Raw genomic sequence first — 21,946 nt, forward strand, 5'->3', positions numbered from 1 at the left:
GGCCTGCAGCAGTCAGTGGCACCTGTGGGCAAAGCCCCATTGGCACCATGGAGGGCTGGGAACAGAGTCCCCTCTCTTTAATCAGTCCTGGGGACCTGTTCTGTGGCACCTTAGCCAAGGTGGCCCTTGCCCACTGAGCAAGGCATAGGCTCCTATTCAGCCCTGCAGCAGTAGGGAGCTCCCCCTCACCCATAACTCACTCATGATTTTCCAGAAGCCCTATGACCTGATGAAAGAGAAGGTAGGCACGCAGATGGGCCAAGCACAGCCTGAAAAGACCTCCTGCTGTTAGGAGTGCAGGGAGGAGCTAGGAGTTTCTGCTGTGGTAGCTGGTTCCCTGTTAGAGTCTGCCTAGAGGGGATGCTTCAGGGAGAGTCGAGCTCTACAGGAAAAGTAAGGGACTGAATGCCTGCCTTTGTGCTTTCTTTCTTTTTTTTTCTTTTTTCTTTCTTTCTTTCTTTTTTTTTTTTTTTTCTGAGGTGGTGTCTCCCTCTATTGCCCAGGCTGGAGTGCAGTGTGACGCAATCTCAGCTCACTGCAATCTCCGCCTCCTGGGTTCAAGCAATTCTCCTGACTCACCTTCCCGAGTAGCTGGGACTACAAGCACTCACCACCACACCTGGCTAGTTTTTTTGTATTTTTAGTAGAGGCGGGGTTTCACCATATTGGCCAGGCTGGTCTGAAACTCCTAACCTCGTGATCCGCCTGGCCTCAGCCTCCCAAAGTGCTGTGATTATGGGTGTGAGCCACCGTGCCCGGCCCATGTGCTTCCCATCTACTTCTTGTGTTCTAAACATCACTCTAGAGATGCTTCTTTCACCCTGCAAATGGCAGCACCCTGTCAGATCAGTGGGTGGATGCCGTTTGCAGTTGTTCCAACCCTTAACAGAACCAGCTTCATCACACACCATCTCAGAAACATCAATCTCAGCCAGGGGCTGACTTTTCAGAGGTCTAGGCTACAGGTCCACAGGGATCCTCCCTGAAGGTGCTAAATTGTTTTTTTGTTTGTTTGTTTTGAAACGGAATCTTACTCTGTCGCCCAGACTGGAGGGCAGTGGCGTGATCTCTGCTCACCGCAGCCTCTGCCTCCCAGATTCAAGCAATTCTCCTGCCTCAGCCTCCCTAGTAGCTGGGATTACAGGAACCTGCCACCAGGCCCAGCTAATTTTTTTGTGTTTTTAGTAGAGACGGGGTTTCACCATGTTGGCCAGGATGGTCTCTATCTCCTGACTTCGTGATCCAGCCGCCTTGGCCTCCCAAAGTTCTGGGATTGTAGGTGTGAGCTACCGCTAAGTTTTAACTTCAATCTCTTCCTTCCTCACCTCCAGCCCCAGGAGCCATAGATGCTCCCAGGAGTCGGTACCTCTGTGATATTTTACAGTTCTCTTGTTACCTTTCCTTACCTGTTCAGTTACTTGATTAACAATGCTATTTTCAGTAAGTGAACATATCACCGGTTACCTAAGTTATTATCCTATGTTGAACAGCTAGTTATTTTCAAATTTTTACTTCTAAATCCTGCGGCCATAAAGATTGTACATCAAACTTCTTTTCCCCAGGATTTAGGATCCATCTTTTTTCAAAAAGATAGACATCCAGAAGTAGAATTACCAGGTAAAAGAATGTGGTTACTTTATTACCTTTCTATATATTTATATACCACATACATATGGCTAAAATGCATTATTTAGCTTTTCTGAATGTTCTTGCCACTTATTTTCTCCAATTATTGTAAGGGAATGTTTATACAATTATCCATAATCAGTCAGTTTTTAATAAAATTGTATATTAAATCCTATCTTGCTTTTGTTAAATTTACCAGCACTGAATTACTAATGTGCTCCAGCACATTTTAATGTTTATAATGTAAATTTTGAGATTATGAGCTAATTTTATTTTTAATAATTCACTGTTATTCTAATGTTTGATTTCAATAACCTAATAAATTTTATATTTTAAGTTATGCTTATGATGAGAATGTGTAAGACTCTGTATATTTTGATTCCTTCTAGCTCTCAGAACCCCAGAGAGCAATAGTCATAATTTAAGCATGCTTCCTTAATGATCCTAAGATACTTACAGGAAGTGATTCCTGTAGAGGAATAGCATAGATTCTTACTGAATTCAAGTTCTTTTTGTACTGCTGTTATATAGTCTCTGATCCAGGGTAGATACTTTGCCATTTTCAACTGTCGCCTTCACTTTATCTTAATTTTGTTTTTTCTTATTACATTTTTTATTCAACCAAGGCTACTCTTTAAACTATTAGTGGGACTTTTTTTTTTAATATGTGGGGTAATAGTTTGGAGGATTCAATAGATTCTGTTCTTAAAAGTAGAGAAATCCTTTATGGAAAAGTGACAAAAACAGCAAGTTGTGTTGCCCAATCCATTCACTCTTTCTTCTTCAATAACAAATCCCCAGTCTTAGCTGTGAAATCATGAACCATCCAGGCGTCTACTGTTGCCCCCCTGACAACTAGAACATTCAGTCAGATATAGATAGAACAGTCACTGGGCGGGACTTCTGAAGAAACCTTTTGGCTTTTCTTTCTCTTTCTTCTGCATCCTGATAGAAAATGACGTCACGATGGCTGGAGCTCTGAAAAACACCCCGTGCCCTGGAAATGGAAACCATGTGTGCTGGGAATGGCAGAAAGGAACATGTAGTTCCCTGATAAATCATACACTATATATATAGCATAATTTCCTCACCCTGAGCTGCCTGCTTTCAGATTTCTTTAACATGAGACAAAGCTACCTGTCTCTTGATTAGGCTATAGCTACTGATAGCCAAATATAATTCTTAACAACATCTCTTCAATGATGAAATAGTATTGTCACATGTTTAGACATAAACTAGATTTCTTATTTTGTCACTCCACTATAATTGGTTTGCAAAACTACAACGGAATAAATTTACCATAAACAATTGTCTTACACTTCATAAAAAGAACAATTAGGTAGACTAAGCTTTTTGAATTTTTAGAGTTTACTCTAACATCTTGGGTAACATCTGCAAAAGCAATCACCAAATATTTGTGAAATGGGGATAAGAGAAATACCTACTTTGCCAGATAATATTTATGTAAGCACTCAGTAAACCTGAAAGAAACATATAAGTATTGGCTCTTATCCAACCAGATGGATCACATGAAGCCAAAGTTAAATCATGAGGGCTAAAAATAATTACATTAAAGATAAACCAGTGAAAGTCATTCTGAGATTAAAGAGTAAGTATATTCTTACATGTTTCGGCAGTAAGGTATTTCAAACAAGTTGCCTTGTGCTGTATTTTTTTTTACAACCCTGCTATTAGAAGTGGAAGATTTATTTTCTTCATCAGAGGCATATTTTGTAAAGGTTACACTATCAATACTGACCCATTTTAAGAAAAGTTTGTGTGAAAATGTAGCATATTCAGCCTGATAGGGCTGCACGCTGTGCTGTGAGAACAGCAGGGAAGTTTTATAAAAAGTAACTTCACTCACATTTCCGAATATATTTTAAAAAATGGTTTGGTTTCACTAACGTCAACCTGTACTGCAGCTGTTTGTGCATATTTTTGTGTGTCTTTACATTTTCCCTGGAGATTAAGATGGCCTCAAAAAGAAATTACCCTTTCCAAACAGCCAATTTGCTTTTCAATATGTTGCATAACAGATGCTCCAAAGGAAGAAAGGTAGAGAAGCATGAGCTGGAGGAAAACACAGTCCTGCAATGCTTTAGGACCCCAGACCTGCGGGAGAAGCTGAAGGTAGGAAATGAACATGCATGCATTTATATTCAAATGTATGGTTTGAAGCAGGACAATAATTTCTATGTTGTTTAAAAAAAAAAAGCCAGCATTGTTTTGAGAATTATCAAAACCCTTCAATTTAGCTTGAACCGTTACACACATACACACACTCAGTCTATGGCTATCTGCCCAATTCATTGTATAGAACACCAAATTTTACATAATTGTTAATCTGGGTGGTCATTCTTTGCATTGAATCCAAGGACTTGAATTTAGCTTTAAAATTTCCATTGATGTGTTAATAGAATTGCTTCATATACTTTTGTCTGTGTCCAATTTTTAAACTATTTTTAACAAACAATTTCAGCACCTACCCCATGCAAAGCCTTCTGTGGGGCACAAAGTAAGTAAAATCTTGACCGCCAGCTGTTACAATTCACTAAGAGAAGGCACACACATCCAACCACCAGCCTGGCATAAGCAAAGCTTAAGCGATATGGTAGTTCAGAATAAAGAAAAACAACCAGGCAGGCAGGCTCAATTGTTGCCCAGATTCTTGCTGCATCTTATTGTTCCATCAGACTGGATCAACCTGTTCATTTCTGCAAGCATACAGCTTTTACAGAGAGCACAGAAATAGGTTTTGGACAGACAAAAGGGGTCATATTATTCTATTTTAGAGGTAAGACAAGAGTTGATGGAAATTTTGTTAAACAATGATCCCCTTTAGACTTTTAATCTACTTTGCAAAATATAAAATATACAGTTACATTTTATGATTAAGGCAAGTTTTGCTTTCATGAGCGCTTAAGTGAGATTTTATTATATCATATTCCCAAAGAATTTTCCAAAAGAATGAATGTTCAATTTATTATAAACTTTGAAATATAAACCTAGGCTTTAACATGTATATTTATTCACAGGCAACATTTTAAGACCATAACTTTTGTGTTAAGTAAGACAGACATATTTTCCTCATGTCCACATACAAAAGATCAGATTTTAAATGATCCACTTGATTTTTACAGTGTCAAAAGCCAAATTAAATAATGAGAGACTTTGCAAAGATTTCTATAAAAGATCACTAAAAACACAAGTCAAGTGAAAAACTGTTGAAAAACTGCCATATGTGGAAATCTTCATTATTAAATGATTAAAGGAAACCTGAATGAATAGAGTTTACTTAAACAAGTCAATATTAGCTATAGAGCCACGACTGAGGTAAAGAGGCAGGGATAGAATGTAGTCTAATGTATAATCATTTTATTTAAATCACTACAGCAGCAGCATTGAAAATGGATCGGCAGAAATAAGAACGAATGAAGGGAGAGCAGTCAGTAGACTCCTGGATGTGTCCAGGTGACAGTTGATCAGGATAGGGTTGTGTTAGTAGATTTTCACTAATTCAAAAAATATTTGTTGAATTTCAAATATTTGCCAGGCACCGTTCTGTCACTGGAATTCAGCCATGAGTAAAATAAATAAAAGTCTCCATCATGTGGAACTCACATTCCACTGGAGAAGGCATACAATAAGATCAATATATTAAAATACATAGTATATTGGCAGGGCATGGTGCTCATAACTGTAATCCCAGCACTTTGGTAGGCCAAGGTGGGTGGATCGGCTGAGGTAGGTGAATCACCTGAGGCCAGGAGTTTGAGACCAGCCTGGCCAACAGGGCGAAACCCTGCCTTTACTAAAAATACAAAAATTAGTCAGGCGTGATGGTGCAAACCTGTAATCCCAGACACTCGGGAGGCTGAGGCAGGATAATTGCTTGAAACCAGGAGGCGGAGGTTGCAGTGAGCTGAGATCACCCCACTGCACTCCAGCCTGGGCAACAGAGTGAGATTCTGTCTCAAGAAAACTAATATACATTATATATAGTATATTATAGGATGATAAGTACATATGGAAAAAAGAAAGCAGGGCAGAGGGAAATAAAATGCCACTGTGAGTTGAAAGTGTAGGCTTCCAAGGAAGGCCTCTCTGGGAAAGTAATGTTTAAATGGAAGGAAATGCTGGAGTGAGCCATGAAGATCTCAGAGAAGAGCATTTCAGGCAGAATGAACAGTGAGTGTGCAGGGTGTGGGATAAGAACATGCCTAATGTATTCAAGAAGGAGCAAGGCGTCCCTGTGGCAGTAGCAGGAGGGGTGAGGTGAAATTGAGAGCAACAAGGGACTGGGTTAGGTAGGATGTATAGATCACTGTGGAATTTTAGCTATATTCTGGGTGAGATGGGAAGCCTGTGCCAACTACTGACCTGTGAGCTCTTGGTTCCAAAGCATCCTTCAGTGCTCTTCTCTGTGACTCTGTAAACTACATTTCCCTGTTAGTCAAATGGTTTCCTCTTAAGTTTTACCAATAGAAAGCAAGTGCAGGAGAGAAGGGACTACACATTTCTGTTTTTCCTGTATTGGTAAATTGCAGCTAAAAGCCTTACCCTTCCTTGAGAGCTTCCAGGACCAGTTCTCTGGTGAGATGCTAGGTAAGAGCAGTAGTCAATTGGGACCAGTTGTCAGAGGTCTGTGTACCAACTCCATGGTGCTTTTAACCTTCTGGGTTCTGGTAATTTCGTTTTACCTGTCCTCGGTCCTGAAGACCTACAAATGACAGCTTCTTCTTAAGTTTTTAATACCTGGGTTACTGAAATATTCCATTTTTGTTCCTTTAGCTATCAAACACCCATGTTGCCAATTCTCTGCTTAAATACCCTCTGCTCAAAGTGCTTAAGGTGGTTTCTATCTCACTGATGGTTACAGTGTCAGGTACTGGGAATGATGCCAGAAAATCCTCAAAGAAGGGATTATGGAAATGTTTAGGATATGTCCTTGACCTTAAACTTAATGCTAAGTTCTTTGTCAGTAGAAAATGGGGATACTGACATGGCATGCAATATTTAATTAAATTATCACCTGTGATTGCTTGGGATAAAGTGATTACATAAGTGAGTATCTTGGGGAATAAAATGACTGCTGCAGTTGATGGATATGGTAGTAATAATGACTGTGATGACTTTGGGGTAGAATGGCTATTTCGGACAGCATTGGAGATTATACAAAAGGAAAATGACTCAAGAGTTTAATAATCTCAAAGCTTCTCTTATGGTCCTAGAGTAATATTTTATTTTGTACAAATGTCTTTATTTTAGTTTGTATATAGCAGGGCAAATATATCTGAAAACTAAATTCAACATTTAAGTATTTCAGTCAGTTACAGAATTACAATGAAAGGGGTATTCATAGACTTTGCAAGGGTCCTAAGTGAAAATTAAGATTCTGATTGGGAAGAAATACAGATATCTGCTGGAGCATAAAGTTGAAAATCTTGAATCCGCTCTGAGCATTCCTTTCAGTGAGATGCTTGTTCTCCTTAAGACTTACCACCTCTATTGTGTCTAGGCCCGTACAGCTAAAGCAATCTAAATATATTCCAACAGGACCAAGTGAAAAATCCAGTATAAGAAGAAATAAGTTATACTCCAAAAGAATTGCTGTATTTTTCTAAATTATATTGACATGAACCTAGGGGATATATGTGATTATGGCATATAAATATTAACACCATGCATAAGGGTGTTAGACCAAGGAGAATGGAATGTGACATTATATCACATCACATTTCTCAACACAGGTATACTTCTTCCAGATTTAATATGGTAGGTCAAGCAGACTAAAGTTGTTCTAGCAATTGTTTAATTTGTTGGATTCAATGGTGGCCTTCTTTCAGGAAATTTGGATGAGAATTTTCCTAGCCTTGTGTCAAAAATGGCTTAGGGATGTAGGAACATTAGCGTGGACTTTACTTGTGAAACTTGCGTACCCACCACCCCTCTATTTGTGTAAAGGGCCAGAAGACATCCCTTTTTCTAGGTCATGTGCCAGCATCTTTGCAAAGCTCAACAGCAGCTATCCTCTGAAAGCTAAAGATGGCAAGAGCAGATGCCATTATAGAAGAAGGATCCCTAGTTTCAATATGTATCATGGGATCACAGAGTAGTGAAGTCAAGAAGCAATACTTCAAAGAGTAAGAGTTATGTAATTTCTGTGAAGATCGCTAGGAAGAATTAGAAATCAGAATTGACCTGCAGGGAGCTTTGATTATGCTTACTCAATTCCTTAGGAATGAAATGACATAGGAGGAAAATATATAGGCAGATTTCTAAAGTGTTACTTAATCAGCGTAATAGGAGAACGCTATGTTTGATGGGCAGAAATCTGACTTGAATATTCACAATTTCTCACCTACTTCCTGAATCTAAAGGCATTCACAGACATGGAGTTCTTTGATCTAAAGGAAGGCTGGATCCTTTTGAGAAAGTACTCTGCAACACTGCCACAAATGAATACTGTAGAAGTTTTCTAGACCTTCCTGAGACATGCCTGCCTGCATTTCGTAGGTGACTGTACACTAAACCAAATTGATGCTTATCTTAGGAACTCAAAAATAATTTTGGACCACTGATCAAAAAGTGGGTACTTACGGGGTCAAGGAAAAAAAATCCATGTCACAGTGGGCAATTGAGGGGGGAAATGTAGTAGAAAAAGGCAAGCTATGTATATCTTCTTTCTTGCTTATGTATACATGCAGCATATTGCAAAATAGCAATCTTTGCTGTGCCTCCCTTCAAGAGGTGTAATCTATTTTTCAATGTCTTGAATTTGGATGACTTTGTGATTTGCTTTAGAGAGTAGAATATAAATGACATTGTGAGTTCTAAGCTTGCTTCTCAAGAGACTTTTTATCCTCCTTCTCTCTCTCTTGGAACCCTGCAACTTCCATGGAGAAAAGCCTGTGCTCACCATCTGGAGAAGGAAAAACCATGTGGAAGAGACAAGCTGTTACAGCCAAGGACCCAGACACATGAGAGGATCCAAAGACCAGCACAGTCAGCCTAGCAGCTGACCACAGACTCACCAGTGAGTCTATGTGAAACCATAGAAATCACAGATTATTTTCATCTTTTGTTTCATCCCTATTACTTCATGTAAAGATTGTTGGTGTGACTGCAACTGAATAAGAAGAGGATTTATCATCACTCCCAAATGGGATACTTTCTTCCATATGGTCCTAATATGGTAAATGTTAAGACTTTGAGTCCCTTCTATATGGAAGAAAGTATGAAAATGACTTCATTTATATAAAATAGCGTTGAACCCTGCTGGGTGGAAGTGTGAAGTCGTCAACTGTTTTTGCATGGAAGTTAAAATACATGTAGAGGAATGATTAGAAACGCTGAGAAACCAAAGAAGGTGACTCTGCGATGCTGGGAGGACTTTGAAAATTACATTTTCCAGTTATCCTTGCCAGCAGGCTTCCTTTTAGATTCCATCTGCAGGATACGTAGAGAGAAGAGCAGAAGAAGGGACTTCCTTCCTGTTTTTCCTGTCTTTGACGGCATTGCTAGATCCAGCCTCCCTTGTGTTGTGGCATTCCCAGCACAGCGCTGTGGCACACTCTCAGAGGAACCAGCAGCTCCACGGCAGCAGCTCTTTTCCTGGAAATATAGAAGCAGCTCTGCAGAGCCCCTCTTCTAAGCTCCTAGATTCTGGAGACCCCACCCCTTCCCGTTTGTTTCAACAACCAACATTGTCAGTGGTTGCCTGAGTTTTTAAATCTCTGTGTTACCCTTTTCTCTTTCAGGCACCCAACATCTATGGAAAACACCTTTTAGTTTGAGATATCCAGTGTGGCTTCTATTTTCCTGGCTAGACTCTAACTGATACCAAGGGTTTTGAGATCTGAAATGATTTGTCTTGCATTCTGATCACATCGCCCTGGCTGCTGTATTGGAATTGACTGCGGGACCAGCTAGGAGGCTATTCAATGAAAATAGATGGAGTGTGGACCTGGGGGTAAAGAAGTGGTTACATTCTCTATGTATTTTGAAGGTATTAATGATTGGATTTGTAGACAGATCAGTGTGAGTTTCAAGGAAAGAGGAAAAAGTGTGAACGATTTTCTAGGAGAGTAGGAGACTGATTAGAAGACTGTAGTATTAATGCTGGGAAACAATGAAGATCAGTGAGTATGAACTTAAAAGTTAGAACAACTAGCAGCTGAGTGTGTAGATGGCTATGTCTACAGACATACCTCTCTAGTGGTTTTATTAAGGTAGTTAAGGTAATGCAAGCTGCTGTGACAGATAAACCCTGAAATCTTAGTAATGTAACACAATAGAAATTTCTATTCTAGTAACGTAAAGCCTAAGAGGCAATGAGACATGGTGAGGATGGAATCCTAGGTTATACAACTGCATCTTTCTGTGATTTTGGCCAACAGAAGCTCAACACATGTTTTTCAGGTTTATCCTGAGAATTGATAACCAGTTGGAAACATGAGGAAGACAGAAAATGAAAGATTTTGAGAAATTTTATTTATCTCAGTCCTGGAAGTAGTATGCATCATTTCTACTCACATTTTCTTGGTTAATTTCAATGTCATAGCTACCCTTTAGATCAACAGAAGCCAGGAAGCATTGTTTAGCTTTGTATTCCAAAGGAAAGGAAAATAGGTTAGGTGAGCTGTTTTAGCCAATCTCTATGAAAAGGAGAGAGAATCTGTGTTGATGCAAGCAGGGACTAGGCAAATCATTTAAAAAGGTTGTTGCTTTGCCAAAAGTACTACAAAAGTATGAGAAAGAAAGAGGGGTTCAGTGCATGTTCAAAGAATAATTAGAAGAACTAGCCATAAATTTAAGCTGGATAAGGAGAAAGGAGAGGACATGAGGAGACAAAAGAGTGGGATTGATGTGCTGGGGGTGCCAGGCTGGTGAAATAAGAGTTCCTGTCTAGTCAGCATTGGCAGGCAAGAGAGAAGGTGTTAGTTGGAGAATGTGATGCTTGAAATTGAAAATTTGAAGGAACTTCAGGGCTAGCATTGACAAAGATGACAGCATGACCCTGAATGTTAGCATCTGGGATAGGGTACAAGAAAGATCACGGGGAGAGAGATTGCCGATGAATTTAGAGTCCAAGATATTGACAGATAATCTACACAGATATTGCATCTTGAAAACAGTGATAATGTTTCAGGTGCTGAAATCTTTGAGGAATGAGGAAATTTGAAAATAAAAACAGTCAATGACTTAGAAAGATGTTAGTGGGTAAAACAGCAAGACCTGGTGATTGGTTATTGGCAGTGGATGAAGGAAATGTCAAGAGTCAATCCCAGTTTCCTCACTTATGTGAATGGGTGGATAGTCTGGCCATTTATAGGAGAGGAGCACTGCAGGCTACCCATTTTCAGGAGAGGAATGATGAGTTTATTTTTGGATATATAAAGTTTAAAATTTCTCTCTCTCAGATATCCAAATGGAGATTTTGAGAAGATTCTTTGAAATCTAAAAGTCTAGGACTCAGAGAGAAAAACAGCAGTGGTATATAAACATCTGAGATTATTGAAAATAAATAATATATAAAAACAAGTATTGATAACATTATCTAGGGTGATAATAGGAAGCAGGGCTGGACCTTAAGACATATAGAAGAAATAAGTCACAAAGAAAACACTCACATCTGTTTAACCTACCACATTAAATCTGGAATAAGTGCACCTGTGTTGATTAACCTTGCCTGATCCAATGTTATATTTTACGCTCCTTGGTTTAACACCCTGCTAATTTATTCCCACATAGCTCCCCTAGGCTTATGCCAATGTAATTTAGAATAATATTGCTGTCTCTTGGAGTATAATCTGTTTCTTCCTAGCTTGGATTATTCACTTGTCTCTCTTGAAATGATCTCAGATTTCTCTAGCTATAGGTCTACACACAATAAGAGTGACAGAAATAGGCCTTGAAGAGAATAAGCAGCCCATTAAAAGAACACTTAAAGTAGATCCAACATTTTCACTTTTATTCCTGTGCACCTAAATATTTCTACTCCCTCATGATCAATCAATGCCCTAATTTTCCACTTAGAAAACTTGGAAAGTCTGTGAATACCCCTTACATTGTAATTCTATAACTAACCCAGATACTTAAATGTTAAGTTTGATTTTTAGCCATATCTACCCTGGTACATACAAACAAAAATAAATTTATATGTACAAAAGCAAGAGATTTTTTAGGATCACAAGAGAAGCTTTCTATTTCAGTTGACATTGTTAAACCCCTGAGCATATCATTTTCCTTTTATGTGGTCTTCAGTACAGTCATGAATTGTCATTCTACCAAAACTAATGGAGTGTGAAGTTTAGGAAACTAAGAGTAGAGTTTTTCAAGAAGGAGGGAGTATGTGAATAAAATTAAAGCAACATTGTTGAGAATGTAGTAGGTGTCAGGTTATGTTCACAGAACTTCACAAATACTATTTTATTTTTATACCAGTCCTGGGAAAATACTATTATTGCAGGTATCTCTCTTTTACATGGAAGAAAACGGAGGAACGAAGAAATTTTAATTACTTGCTTGAAATCCAGCTAGTAATTGGCAGATCCAGCAAGCCATCCCAGGTCATCTGACTCCAGAACCCAGTTTTAACTACTACTTTATATTAACTTCTAACCCAAAGGGATCAGCACTACTCAGGGAAAACCAGGCCAAGGAATGGAAAACTGCTTTTTGGATTGAATAGCAGGGAGGTCATTGTTGATGGTAGCAAGAGTAGAGCACGTAAGTATACAGTACTTAAGCACATAAGGCAGATTAGAGTCTGATGAAGAGAAAATGGTGAGTTAAGGACAGACATACTTTGGACACTCAAGAAATCTGACTATTACAGTCAAGAAAGAGAAGATGATAGAGGTAAAATTGGGTTCAAAGAAAGTTTTATTTTTATTTTGTTTTGTTTTTAAGATGAGAGGAACTCTTTAAATTCCCAGAAAGGAACCATTTGAGAAAGAAGGGGATTAATTACACAGAAGAGAACAGGGACAATTGACTTTGCATGCTTCCTGGGAGGCTGGGAAGGAATTGAATCTAGGGTAGTTGTGAAAGGACTGATCTTAAACAGCTTAGGGGACAAGGTTTCTCCCATTTGAACAAGAGAACAACAGGATTACTCTTGTGCTAATGCTATCTAATTAAGGGAATTAAGAGTATATCCATATGATATATTCTATGTCTTCTTTTTAGGAAATGAATTCATCTGGGTCTAAAAAATGATGGGTCTGGCATGGTGTAAATTGAGGTTGAGAAAAAATTGAGAAAAGCGTGAATAATTGAGGTCAGAGAATGAGAAATATACTAGGCTAGGCAAGCACTGTTAATGACCTAGATGATGATAATAAATTTATAGTGTTACCTTGTCCTACTGTTATTTCCAGTGTCATTCCAAAATACAGAAAATGGATTCCTTGAGGGTTTTGTTTTGCTAAACAAAGGCAATGAAAAGGCAGAGGAGATTGGAGTTCAGAGGGAAGACAACAGTAATCAAAATAATGGATCATGGAATCCAAGGTGAATAGGCGGCAGTAAAGATAACAAGCATTATGGTTGTGATTATGGTCACGCTCGTGGTTACAGTATTGGCTCTGGTCATAGTTATGGTTATGGTCATGATCATGGTTATTGTCATGGTTAATGGTTGTTATGGTTAGAGTTAGGGTAAGAATAAGGTACTGTAGAGTGTGAAGGGCCAAATGACTAAAGAGTCTGAAAAACAGTCATGGAATTAGCTGAAAACAGTAAATTTACTGTGACAGAGACTTTAACTTCTACGACCTTCAGGTGATGGAAAAGTTCACTTTATGGTCTTAAGAATGGGTGCCAGAGAAAAGTAGAGAAGAATCTTGGAAATGAGTGATTAGAGTCCTGAATAGGTTATCTGGGGGCCTGGAAATCTTACAGGATAGTAGAAGGAATCTGGGATGAAGAGAACGTCTGCGCGTGACTTAGAAGTACAGCTGTTCAGTGAATGAGGCGCAGCTACTGAGTGACTGGAAAGTGGCTGACTGTAGGGGGTGGGAGAGAGTGATGTGACTGATGAACTCACAGCATGAGTGTCTTACAGGCAGTGGGAAAGCAGTTGTCTAAAAACTGAAATTGGAATTAAGAGAGACACCAAACTCACTGCTTGATAGTCAGTATATGGCGGGACAGAAAAGCAACAGCTATCTCTTGCGGCCTCCAGGTGAAACTCTCAAAAGCAAGTCAGGGTCCGGTTGTGACAGTGATGGATGGAATGTCATGAATAGAAGTTGTAGGGGAATTTTTACACTACAAAATGGAACTTTTAGGAGGCATAATTTTCTGAGAAGGGAGGAGGAAAAATGACAACTTGGGAGTTGTCTCAGGGAGGTAAACAGCATAATGCAGTAGAAGGGAGACTTTTTGCCATAGAATTTTTTTACTTTAAGTTCTGAGATACATGTGCAGAACGTGATGGTTTGTTACGCAGGTATACATGTGCCCTGGTGGTTTGCTGCAACTATCAACCCATCATCTAGTTTTTAAGCCCCACAAACATTAGGTATTTGTCCTAATGCTCTCCCTCCCCTTGACCCTACCCCTGACCGGTCCTGGCATGTGACATGCCTCCTTATGTCCATGTGTTCTCATTGTTCAACTCCCACTTGTGAGTGAGAACATGTGGTGTTTGGTTGTCTGTTCTTGTGTTAGTTTGCTGAGAATAATGGCTTCCATCTTCATCTATGTCCCTGCAAAGGACATGAACTCATTCTTTTTATGGCTGCATAGTATTCCATGGTATATATGCACACATATGTTTATTGCAGCACTATTTACAATAGTAAAGACTTGGAACCAACCCAAATGCCCAACAATGGTAGACTGGATCAGTGGCACATAGATTATATTAATGCTATTTTTTAAAGAGGGATCACTGAGACATTGGATATTGGCTGAATTAAAGGCCTGAGAATTCAGGAATTTAGTCCTACCAGTCTCTTTGAAGCAGGTGGGACTGAAGGACTGGAATGATAGAAATCTTTTGGCTCATCCAACTTCAGATGATTTGATTTAGTCACAGAAGTCTTAGAGCAGAGCACAGGGCTTTGAGTAGCGTAATGGCTCTGTCTGTGCTGAGCCAGACTGTTTATTATTTGTCTAAATGTTTATTACTTTGTCTGTAGTCTGTTATTACATGTATTGTTCTGTACTGTATTTGTGTATTTATATATCTCCCCTACTAGCCTCTGAGTTCCCAAAGTCAAAGCCTGGGTCTCATTTTTTTAACCTTGGCACCTGTGATAGTACTTGCCCAATAAATATTTGATCTAATGACTTTAAACACACAATTTCTATTCCACTGCACTGTCTACTATTTACCGTAGCTTATCAATGCTGTGCATTGCTTTGTTAGCTCATGATTTCTTTCAAACAATGTTAAGGTCTAGATATATAGAAAGGTTGCGTACAAACAAGAGGAAGAATGTGGAAGCATTACTTACTGTGTACGGATCAGTGATAAGAGAGAGAGGAAACCAATTAGCATTCTTTTCATTATCAGTTGTTTTCAATCGTGTTATGATGACCTGGATAGAATTTCCCATAAGAACTAAGTGATAAAAAAAACAAACAAATAAAAAAGGAAGAAGTTGATTGTTTTATTGCATTTGATACTTAAGTTATCAGTCTGAAAGAATGATTTCAAGAATAAACAGCTTAATGGATTCTGGTTGATTGTTTACAGTTGATGTTTTTACAATAAAACATCTTCTTCCCTCATTTGCCTCATCAGATAATATAGCCAGGCTTTCCAAAAGTGAGTCCAATTTCATTCACTATGTCAAAATTGTGAATCAGAGATACAGTTTTTGAGTTACAATTTACATCTTTCTGGTTACAATTTACATCTTTCTCAATGAAAGAATTATTTTCTCCTGTAATTTTTTCTGCTATAATTCGAGCTTTCTTTACACTAGGTAGATTGTAATTCCTGACTATGGGTTTTGTAAGAGATGTTGTAAGTCAGTAGGTCACATGCGGTTTCATCAGACATTATCAAACGTTATCTTTTGCCAAATTCCAGTCGTGAAAATTTGTAATAGTTTTAAAAGTAGAAGTGAATAACATATTCCCAAGATGAAGATTAAGCCAGTCTCTAACACAATTATATACTTCTCTTTTTAACCATAGATTTCTCTGTTAAAGTTTATTAATACTATAACAAACTCCCCCTCCCATCACGCTGCCATGTGTGTACCTATGCAACAATCTTGCATGTTCTTCACTAGTACCCCAAAACCTAAAATGCAATTTAAAAATACTGTAATAAACTCATTGTAATTACCACGTATCAAGTGCCTACTCTGTATTAAATGTTTGACAGCTGCTCATGAAATCTTAAAAACAATTCTAAAAAGCTTTATTTACAGGTCTCAGCTATAGCTGATAAATCTAAGGTTCAGAACAGCTGAATTATTTGCAGTCACAGGTTTTTATGAGAGAATTTAGAACCTGAGACTAACCTCCATCTTCAGGCTCTTTGTACTGTATCACATTACCTCCATTTTATGCCATATCTATTAGAGTTTCCTTAGGACATGAAGGCCGATGTTCATACGCACACCTGTGCCTATAAGCACTGACCAGGACATAGAAGATATCAAGTCCCATTGAATGAGAACTAAGCAATGATTCAAGTGAAAAAATGTAATATTTAAGACCAAAATTTAGTCATCAATTCCATGTTAAACTTTTTGATATTTCATTTTAATGGGAAAACTGTATTTTTTATTAAGAGATCCATCATTTCTTACAGTTTTGTGTTATGGGTATGCATTTTAAATGAAAATAAAAGTAAAAGGATGTTTCATTCAAGCAAAAAAAAAAAAATGTTACTTTATCCCCATTGTAAGGCCACTGAAACCAAAAACTTTGTCTTCATCTGGGATTAAATTTCCACACTCAAAGAAGGGTGCCATGAATTTAGCACTAGCCAAGATTGCTATACTTGACAACAGTTCCAGTTCATCACAACCACGTATATAACCTTGAAACATGGCAAGTACATTCTCTATTGAACCATTTTAATAATCAATGATAAACTGAACTACAGGTCCACAGTCCCTTCCTTGCAATTCCAAAATCCAAACTGAAGATTTGGGTAGTAGTGATATTAGAACTTATTTAGCTGAAAAACATGCTCTGAACTGACACGAGGCTATAAATAGTCTTAATTTAACTTAGCTTGTATAAATTTTCATGTGTTTTACAACAAAAATATTAATATATTAATTAAGGGTTGCTGCAGATGGGGTATAATACATGCATCACATTACTGTTCTAAAATCCAAACAATTCTGAATATCAGAGCACATCTACCTTCAAGAGTTTTGGGAAATGGATTTTGAAATGTTCTCTTTCATGTTCAGCTGTGTTGCAATTGAAATAGATTCAGTTATGGTAGAAAAGCTACCATAACTGAATTTTCAGTATGATTCACTTTTCATGATGTGATATTACACTAAATCGATCTATTTCAATTAGTTTGAAATAATAGGAGGTATTCCATGATTAATCTGTTACTGTAAAAATAAGTAGGCTTCCAGAAAAGGGGTGCATTCACCCTTTGTAGAGGTAAATGCGGTCTTTTCTCCTTTACACTGTGCAGTCATGAGAGTTGAATGATCAGGATATAGCACACTCTCATCACACCAGAAGTTTCTTGAAGCCTTTTTGCAGAGAATCCCCTTTCCACCCTCAACATGAGAACCATTTCTGCTACTATGGAATGGAATAGTGCAATATATATTTCTTCCAGTCTGGCTTCTTTCACTCAGAACAATTTGGAGATTCATTCATCCTATTGCATGTATAGTAGTAATTTTTTTTATTGTTGAGTAGTACTTCATGATGTGCTATTTCACAATTTATCATTTACCTAAGGACATTTCAATTGTTTCCAGATTGAGTAAGTTTGCTATAAGCATTCACGTACAAGTCTTTTTGTGAGTATATGTTTTCATATTTTCTTGGGTAAATATCTAGAAGTGAGCTATTGGGTCCATTTCAAAAAGTACATATTTGACTATAAGAAATTGCCTAACCTGTTTTCCAAAGTGGCTTACTATTTTACACCCCTCTAATAGCGTATGACAGTCCTATTTGCTATATATATTCAATACAGATGATGCTGTCACGTTTTTACAAGTTTAGCTAGTCTAGTCTAGTGGATACGTAGCCATCTTATGGTGGCTTTAATTTGCATTTCCCTGATGACTAATGAAGTTCAGCATCTGTTTCTAATCTTATTAGCTATTTGTGTGTCTTTTTGTGAGGTCTTTGTTCAAATCTTTTTCTTTTTTCTTTTTATTGTTGAATTATGAGATTTCTTTCTATATTCTAGATTCAAGGCCTTTATCAAATATATGTGTTATGAATTATTTTTTCTATTACTTGACTTCTTATTTTCTTACTATTGCTTTTTGTAGAGCCAAACTTTTTACTTTTAATTAAGTCCAACTGAAAAAAATTATATGGTTTGTGCTTTTATTGTCCTAAAAATCTGTGCTTATTCTAATGTGTTAAAGATTTTCTTCAATTATAATTGTTTAAAAATGAAATTTACTATCTTGTGAAATACTGAGCTCTTTTTGCTTTTTCTTTATTTAGTGAGAAGTTAGGCCAAGTAAATATTAAATTCCTTCTTAACTGGCATTTTAAAAATTAGTTCCTCAGATTTTCTCTTAGAAAGCTGCACTAGCTATTTTTCTAAATTTTATGGTTTATCTGACATTGACATTCCTAGTTGTCAATTAGAAAAAAATAGAAGAAGTATAGTTAAGGGGCAAATGTGTTAAGTGCCTATATACCAACATAGCCTTACTTCCAAAGCCATTCTAGGCATGAGAAGATTACTCCTGATTGGGCAAGAAAAGCTTCATGACAAAGTCCAATCATAGCCTCAAGTTGGGTTCTGAATGATAGTAGAATTTTGATAGACAAGGATGAAGAGAAGGCATACTGCATAGCATGTCATAAACAGGAGAAAAGAGGGAAAATTTTTAAAAATAGTGTATCAGGCAGTAGTGGGCTATGCAGTTTGGCTGGAGATCAGTTCCATTTTAGGTGGCTAATGAGACCTAACCCTAGGAAAAGTAATTTGGAGGAAGGGTGAAAGGAGGGTTTGTATTGTATTAAGTGTTGTGTTCAGTGCTGACTAGATATTTTTTCTGATACGGGCACCCATTGATGATATCAAATAGGACAAGAGTGGAGTCAGAGAGGGGCTCTAGAAAGGTATTATGAAGCCTTAATGAAAGTGGTTCAAGAGACAAAGATATTAATTAGCTCAAAAAGACTCCAATTAGAACTCAACTGGATGGAACTAGACTTCACTGCCAAGTACTGAATTTCTCTTTTTCTTTTCTTTTATGTGTGCATGTCTTGTCTCTCTTTCATGATTGAGTTTTTTATAAAGGAAGGTGTTGAGTCTAATTCTTCCTCTCATAGTCTCCAGTCTCTAATGTAAACCACACAGCAACATTGATTGATACACATGCCATCCAAAGAGAATGTATGAGGAGGCAGAGGGAGAGTGTAGAAATTGCAAGTTTCAAGGATGTATTAATCCAAGGCTCATTATTAGAATTGGCTTTCAGAACGTACAGCATGTTCTATCAGATTCTCATTCATCAGAGACCAGTTTTGTTTTTGACTCTGTGGATGTAGTCAAGTCACATTGGCCCCAAGTTCTCTAAAGTTCACTTTCACTGGCTCTAAAATGAGAAGTTTAAACGAAATGATTCTAAGGTCCTTCTCATTTTGAACTGCTGCACCTTGTTACAGAATTAATTTATTATTTCTTTCTTACTTAATGTGAAATTGTTTATGTGGGAGTTTTAAAAGAGGTCATTTAAAAAGTGCTCCTAAGGCCGGGCGTGGTGGCTCACGCCTGTTAATCCCAGAACTTTGGGAGGCTGAGGCGGGAGGATCACTTGAGGTGAGGAGTTGGAGAGCAGCCTGACTGACATGATGAAACCCTGTCTCTACTAAAAATACAAAAAAATTACTTGGGCATGGTGGCACACACCTGTAATCCCAGTTACTCAGAAGGCTGAGGTAGGAGAATGGCTTGAATCCAGTAGGGGGAGGTTGGGGTGAGCTGAGATCGTGCCTCTGCACTCTAGCCTGGGGGACAAGAGCAAAATTCTGCCTCAAAAAATAAAAAATAAATTTTAAAAAATTGCTTCTAGGGTACTCCCCGCCTGCCAGCCATGCGGCTGCTGCTCCTCCTCTTGCGCTGGGACCGCTGAGCGCTGCGGCTGCTTGGCTCTCTCGGTTCCAAGTACAGACCTGAGCACCCGCCGCCAGCAAGGACACTGGCCGCCTGCCGCAGAAAGATCTCGTGGTAAAGAACTTAAAGGCATTCAGATATGTGAAGCTGATTTCCATGGAAACCTCATCATAACAGACATAAACCTCTGATAAGAGTTGTGACAGCTTTGCTTCTGATAATTTTGGAAACACAAACCTAAATTCAGGTCAGATACCAGTGAAGAACTGGCAAATGTTTTTTATGAGGACTCTGATAATGAATCTGTCTGCGGCTTTTCGGAAAGTGAGGAGCAAGATGTATTAGACCATTGTGGATTTTTACAGAAACCAAGGCCAGGTGTCACTAATGAACTGGCCAGGATTTTTCATGTGGACTCTGACAATGAATCATTTTGCGATTTCTCAGACAGTGAGATACAAGATGGAGTGAGGCTGCAGTCAGTTCGGGAAGGCTGTAGGACCCGCAGCCAGTGCAGACACCCTGGACCTCTCAGGGTGGCTACGAAGCTTCCAGCGCGAAGTACCAGAGGAGCAACCAACAAAAAAGCAGAGCTCCCGCAGCCCTCCGAGAATTCTGTGACTGATTCCAACCGCAATTCAGAAGATGAAAGTGGGATGAATTTTTTGGAGAAAAGTGCTTTAAATATAAAGCAAAACAAAGCAATGCTTGCAAAACTCATGTCTGAAGTAGAAAGCTTCCCTGGCTCCTTCCCTGGAAGATATTCCCTCCCAGGCTCCAACTCACAACCGAGGAGACCTAGAAGGCATACATTCCCAGGGGTTGCATCCAGGAGAAACCCTGAATGGAGAGCTCGCCTTCTTACCAGGTCAAGGCCTCGGATCCTCCGGTCCATTGACACCCTACCCATGGAGGTGGAGGAGGAGGAAGAGGATAAGTACATGTTGGTGAAACAGAGGACAACCATGGACGGCTACATGAATGAAGATGACATGCCCAGAAGTCATCGCTCCAGATCGTCCATGACCCTTCCCCATATAATTAGCCCAGTGGAAGAAATTACAGAGGAAGAGTTGGACAACATCTGCAGCAACTATCGAGAGAAGATACATAACCGTTCACTGGACTCTACTTGTCATCAATGCCGTCAAAAGACTATTGATACCAAAACAAACTGCAGAAACCCAGACTGCTGGGGCGTTCGAGGACAGTTCTGTGGCCCCTGCCTTCGAAACTGTTATGGTGAAGAGGTCAGGGATGCTCTGCTGGATCCGAACTGGCACTGCCCACCTTGTCGAGGAATCTGCAACTGCAGTTTCTGCCGGCAGTGAGATGGACAGTGTGCAACTGGGGTCCTTGTATATTTAGCCAAATATCATGGCTTTGGGAATGTGCAGGCCTACTTGAAAAGTCTGAAACAGGAATTTGAAATGCAAGCATAATATCTGGGAAATGTGCTGCCTGCCTTCTGCTTCTCAAATCTTTCTTGTTAAAGTTTTCAATTTTTTCACTGAAACCTGAGTCAAGAATCTTGATGATCAGCCTGTTTTATAAGAAACTCCAATCAAGGTAATAGTAGACATGTGTTTCTGGAGCATCAAGGAAGGTACATTACTAGTTACATTTTGCTTTCCTGCAGTTTCTTCTTTGCTCCCAACCCCCACCTCATAGCATCCACTTCTATTTCCAGTGGTCCTCTCTAGCCACTTAGTTTTGTAATTTCTTTTAAATTACAGTTTTAGGAAAGCGTATTTTATTTACTTGGTGTTGAAATAGCCCTCATAAAACCTAAGCACGTAGAAACACAGTAATCATATTAACTAACTAGAGAATTTCAGAGAACAGCTTTCTAACTTGTTTACACAAAAACAAGTATGATTTAGCATTCATACTAGTTGAAATTTTTAATAGAATCAAGGCACAAAAGTCTTAAAACGTGGAAAAATTAGGTGATTACTGCGGATTGGAGTATATTACTTCAGATTCTTCTCAATCCCATGTATTGTGCTTATGTTACAAGTTGTTGTCACAGCTGAGACTTAATTTCTGCTAATTTCT

The 21,946-nt window shown here is 38.5% G+C and overlaps 1 pseudogene; it reads left to right on the forward strand.

Annotated features, from left to right (window-relative positions):
• Positions 1–3,600: 3,600 nt before the first annotated feature.
• On the forward strand, positions 3,601–21,331 carry LOC119470774 (annotated as a pseudogene).
• The last annotated feature ends 615 nt before the right edge of the window (positions 21,332–21,946 follow it).

This window comes from Cebus imitator, unplaced genomic scaffold (assembly GCF_001604975.1).
Source record: "Cebus imitator isolate Cc_AM_T3 unplaced genomic scaffold, Cebus_imitator-1.0 Scaffold40, whole genome shotgun sequence".
NCBI classification, from domain to species: domain Eukaryota; kingdom Metazoa; phylum Chordata; class Mammalia; order Primates; family Cebidae; genus Cebus; species Cebus imitator.